This window comes from Lactuca virosa, chromosome 4 (genome assembly GCF_052849685.1).
Source record: "Lactuca virosa cultivar CGN04683 chromosome 4, Lactuca_virosa_CGN04683_v6, whole genome shotgun sequence".
Lineage (NCBI taxonomy): Eukaryota > Viridiplantae > Streptophyta > Magnoliopsida > Asterales > Asteraceae > Lactuca > Lactuca virosa.
The window spans coordinates 128,113,984-128,119,744 of NC_136429.1; the positions used below are offsets into that span (position 1 = coordinate 128,113,984).

The following is a 5,761-nucleotide window of genomic DNA, read 5'->3' on the forward strand; positions in this document are numbered from 1 at the left end:
AGTTAAGCAAATAAATTTTAAAAAATTAATTATCAATAAAAACAACTATAAATAACATTAAACCATATATTATATTTAATTTTATTCAGGAGTAACCTGCAGGTAGAGGTCGTTCAAAAGATTGAGATTATGCAGTTTTAATAGATGTATATATTATCATATAATTCAAAATAATCAATATATTATATCAACTTAGTATATGAATTATTATATCAAATTTAACAATATTATTGTTATATTTAAAAACATATATTTGTAAAGATTTCAGCTATATAGATGCTTCTGCGCAACGCGCGGGTATTCACCTAGTTTTCTTATAAATTCAAACTTCTCAAATGTTTAGAATTTCATATTTAATTTTTTTTAAATAAACACATGTAGTAAATGGATCTTGTACCTAGTTTTGTATTATATCACTAGTTTATAACCCGTGGGAACCACAGTTATAAAATTAATTAAATTTTTATACTAAAAACTCAAAATTATTAATCAATTATTTTAAATAAATTATTAATTAAGAAATTTGTTAAGTTATATAAAGTTATAATCATTAATTTAAATAAATATGTGAAATTATATCACATTATAATTTGTATTAATTTTATTATAATTTTTATTCTAATGTTATTAATTTAATGTAATTAGTATGATAAATTTAAATTTTGAAATTTAAAATGAAGAATCAATAGGTTGACAGGTGAAATGCATTAATTAAAAGACATAATAAGGTGACACATGTTAGAAGGAGAATAAAATTATTTTTTTATGAGAATAGAAAGATTAACAAGATTAACATATCACCACATTTTAATAATCAACTCTATAAGATAACCATTTGACATATCCTAATTCCATACAATGTATACCAACAGCAAACAAATACCCAAAAAGACAAGTCAAAAGAACTTCATTTTACGCTTGAAAAAAAAAAAAATGAAAAATGCTGTAAAAGTAAAACCAGATCTTCTCAACAGAGTTCTCAACTCCTCACAAAATCCGGTTGAGTTGTGACAGATCTAACCCAGGCCCATTTATGATCCTTCGTATTCACTTCATTCTTCGTCACCGCAATCTCATCCATCGGAATATACGCATAATTCCCATTAATCGGACCCGCCACAAACCCCGTATACCCCGCCATTACACCATGAATCGCCGAGTGTGCCAAAAGCGTACAATACAAATTATCAGTAGCATTAGCAGTAACAGCCCGAATCATATACGTCGGATCAATATACTTCACTGTAAACAACTCACCCTTATGATCCCTCTCCCACCACCGCTTCAACTCCCCTTTCAACCATACTCCGACATCCAAAAACACCGGATTCCCGGATTCATCCTTCTGGGAGGCGGCGTCAGTTCTCGGAATCATATCTTGCCCAGCCCCTTCCGCCACCACCACCACCGCGTGGCCATTTTGTGCTAACCGGTCGTCAAGAAACTCGAACAGACCTCCTTTGCCTTCTAAGTAAAATGGGTTTTCCGGGATTAAGCAACAGTCTACGTCTCGGCTGCTTAGGGTTGCATTGAGGGCGATGTGGCCGGTGGTTCGACCCATGAGTTTGACAAGGCCGATGCCGTTGGGTGCACTTTCGGCCTCCACGTGAGCTGCGCTGATTGCTTGTTGGGCCTTTTCGACGGCTGTTTGGAACCCGAATGATCTGTCGATAATTCCCACGTCGTTATCGACTGTTTTGGGGATGGCGGCGACGCCGATGTGGAGTTTCCGGCGAAGGATTTCGTTGAATATCTTCACGGCTCCACGTAGAGTTCCATCTCCACCAATTATGTACACCTGTGTATTCATAGCAACAGTCACATCAACACCGGGGATAGCTCAGTTGGGAGAGCGTCAGACTGAAGATCTGAAGGTCACGCGTTCGATCCACGTTCACCGCATTATTTTTTTCTGTATTAACAAATCAAAGAAAGTGAAGAATTAAGACCTGATTATATCCATGTTCTTCAATGGCATTGACGATCTTGTGAAGATCAAAACCACCTCTAGAGGTCTCGAGTACAGTGCCTCCTCTTTTGTGCCAGTTATCAACCATCTTCACATCAAGCTTAACAGGATCCATGGAATAAAACCCACGGTAACCCGCCTTGATTCCGAAGATCTCCGGGACTCCATATTGCTCCGACAACCCGACAACCAGCTCCCGGATGACAGTGTTAAGGCCGGGGCAGAGGCCTCCGCAAGTAACAATGGCGGCTCTGACATTTTCTGGTTGGTAGAATATCTGTTTGCGGGGTCCAGCACGAGGGTAGGATAAGTGAGGGGAGGAGGAGAGGGAGGTGGTGGAGAGGTCGTAGATAGTCCGGCGGATGATGACGTCAGAGTGGGAGAGGTAGAATTCGTCGGAAGGGTGGTAAAAGTGGTTGGATTCTAATGGGGTTGCTTGAGGTTTGAGGTGAGGAAGGTAGTCGATTAGGTAGGGAAGGCGTACCAGGGTTGCATTGATGGCGAAGCTTATAGGCTGTCGGCCGTCTTGGTGGGTTTTTGGTGGGGCGTTCTCGTTCATGGTAGCCGGAAGTGGAAAAGAGTTGGACGGAAGGAAGAAGGGGAAAAAGAAAGAGAAAAAGGATGGAGGGGGCGAAGTGTCTACGTGGCATGATATCATGTTATAGCGTGGATAATACGTGGCTAACCTTGCAGTGTGGCACGAGAATACACAACACTCACAGCAAGTGGAATTTCAAATCCATTTTCTTGGTGGTCAAATACCAATGCCCGGCATAACATGCCGTACGTGTCTATTCAATTAAATGATGATACTTATTTGGTTTTGAAGCATCGTATTATATATTAAATAGAAAGTTCTTAACAAGTTTATGAGGTTCCCGATTTTGCCATCATATTGCTAATTTTTCTTTGCAGCCCATATAACGTTTTTCATTTTTGGACTTTTGCCATAAACGTTTTATATTTTTGATAGATTTAGTCCTTACAACAAAATTTTTATATTTTGAGCTTTAGTCAAAAGGTTTTATATTTTGAGAGCTTTAGGTTTTACATTTGATAGATTTAGTCCGTACAATTTACTTAATGCAAAAAAGGTTTTACATCTTTATAGATTTAGTCCCTGTAGTTATTTTATTTACATAAAAGGTCCCTGTAATGTTTTTTTTCTTTACTACAAAAACAGTCTATGTCAAATATTTCTATATTTCTTTAAAAACTCTGACCGGGGTTTGGAATAATATCGCGTGCTCACAAAAGGATTTGGATAAATGCGGAATTACTCTTGGGATGGTGCTTAAAAATCAATCAATAAATGGGGGAGTGGATTGGAGATGCCCTCTCACAACCACAGGAGACTATCAGGTCAACGCTTTGAGGAAAAAATTGGATAATTGCATTCAAGTTAATATTGGAAGATTTGAATGGGTGAAAGAGGTCCCGATTAAAGTAAATACTTTTATCTGGCGTGCAAAACAGGGTAGGATTCCAACTACAGAAGCCCTAGCGACAAGAGGGGTCAATGTGAATTCTACAACCTGTTGTCATTGCGGTGATGAAAAAGCTAACTATGAACCCTACATTTCAAATCGGGGATTATGAGTGTTGCATGGATTACTCTTTAGAACACCTTGTAATTGTCATTTTTTCTTTGGATGATTGCAATCCGTCATCAATAGTGTAGATGAGTAATTCAAGACCTAATCTCATGTTGGGTTGTACCGTGGCAATAATGAGTTGTACTCTAGTCTCTAGTTATAGAGTTGGATTCAAATATAAAATTATGAATTATGGAGATGTTATTAGAATGATTCTATTATTATATATGTGGTTTGTTGCAATAAATCGTCCAAGGATGCATAAACTCAAGGAAATGATAGAATCAAGTTGTGATGCTTTGGACTTGGGGATTATTATTTGATTGATAGTTACCACTTAGTAAGATAATATCTATTCATGTAAGGGGTGTTCATATTCATGAATTGATACCTAGGATGTGGATGGAATTATGATCTCATAGTTAAAACTGAATTCGTCGATGGAATGGATTAGAATAAATGTGTTAAATGCATCTAAAATAATAAAATAATGAATTGGTAGTTTCAAATGGTTGGAATGTTTTCAAGAAACACTAGTGGGATTTTGGTTACATTAAGCACTTAAGTCCATATAGAGAAGTTAAATGATCAATAAATGCCATGATTTATTGTTAAGACTTAATGGATTAATTCATTGTGCTTTGTATGACTAAATCTATATTAATGGTGTTTGGAAACCAATAGAGGTAGTACCAATGTGTATTTTGACAAGCCACTAGTTTAAGAAGAATTGGTATGGCTTAAGTGTCACCAAATAATGGAATTAGTATTTTGCAGCACAAAATGCATCGCATACATGTATGGAACACGACACGTACTCTAAGTTCATTGTCCAAAAAAACATGAAGTCGCTTCATAATGCGATGCGTCCCCTAATCTTACACGACGCGTAGAACATTTTGTTAAGGGACAACTCTAGTTTGCAAGGTTTTGCTCATTTGTTTGATCTGATTCAATTGCATTACTCTTATTAGTTGAATAATGAATAACCAGAGAGTTTAGGATTGTTCCAATACTAGGGGTATTATGGTCATTTTAGTGATCTACCTTGTATTATATTGGTGGAGTTTGGGGTGGACTTTTCATTGACGAAAGGTATGACTTGGAAAGCTTTGGAAAAAGGTGAGCTCCCGGGAACACATATGTAATGCCCTGTTTCGAATCGATTCCTAGTCTGAGGCTGTGGCCCAAAGATCGATCATCATAAGGATTAGGGCTTTTGAAAAGGTATGATCTAGGCCCATTTTGGGTGCGGGTGATGTATTAGAAGTGATATGGGTGTTCGGTTCGTGTTTTAGAGCCTAGGGGTATTTCGGTAAAGTGTCGGTTCAGGATTTTGTGGAAAATGGATTTTTGTTCGGAAGGTCTTAAGAAAGGTTTGAGTATTTAGAAGTGCAGGGCTTCTATTTACCTTTCAGTTGATATAAGGATCGTTGGAATCAGGCTTATAACGAAGAAGTTATGGCCTTCGGAAGTTTCGTGGGTTTCAGGCTTAGCCGAGTACGCGGGGAGTACTATTGAAGAAGGCAGTACGCGGGGCGTACTTTGGAGTAGACTGGGCGTACTGACCAGAATGGTCGTGAATGTTCCTATTAGTACGTTGGGTGTACGCCAGTCAGATCAGAACCCTATTTTGGGGTCTTGGACCCTATTTAAGCTCCTTATCTCATAACCTAACCCTAATATCTTCAGCCTCGATCCCTCTAAACCCTAGAAATCGACCCATAGCCCCTATTTGAGTGACTGTAGAGCTTCAAAGTGATTTTTGTGTGTTTTGGGTGCTTGAGGAGGAAGACGAAACTTCTTGAAGAGTCATTGTTTGACTTGGAGCTTTTGGATCCAAGCTTTGTGCACCTAGATCTATCTTCTGGAGGTATAAAGTCTTAACCTTGACAACTTTTTCATGTAGATCTAGCTAAGTGGTACATTGTTATGGTTTTGGTCCCTAGGTGGTTCTTGTGAGTAGAAGTTACTCCATAACCTTTTAGCTTCATATTTGGCCCTTATTGAGGTTATGGAGTCATAAAGTTTGGATCTTGATATGTATAAACCTTCCATGCATGATTTGGTAGTCATTTGATGAAGTTTGGGACTTGGGGTTTTGATTTGGGCCCCATTGAGTTATGCTAAGTCACAAAGTTGGAAACTTTATGACTTAAGAAGTCCCTTGAAATCAGATCTAGAAGTTTGGACTGAG

General features: G+C 37.9%; 1 pseudogene across 1 annotated transcript; it reads right to left on the bottom strand.

Annotated features, from left to right (window-relative positions):
- Positions 1-872: 872 nt before the first annotated feature.
- Positions 873-2,528, bottom strand: LOC145105011 (ATP-dependent 6-phosphofructokinase 2 pseudogene; annotated as a pseudogene). The gene is made up of 2 exons (XR_013707202.1): positions 1,950-2,528; positions 873-1,798 (listed from the first exon to the last, which is right to left on the bottom strand). The product of XR_013707202.1 is annotated as an ATP-dependent 6-phosphofructokinase 2 pseudogene (transcript).
- Between the last annotated feature and the right edge of the window lie 3,233 nt (positions 2,529-5,761).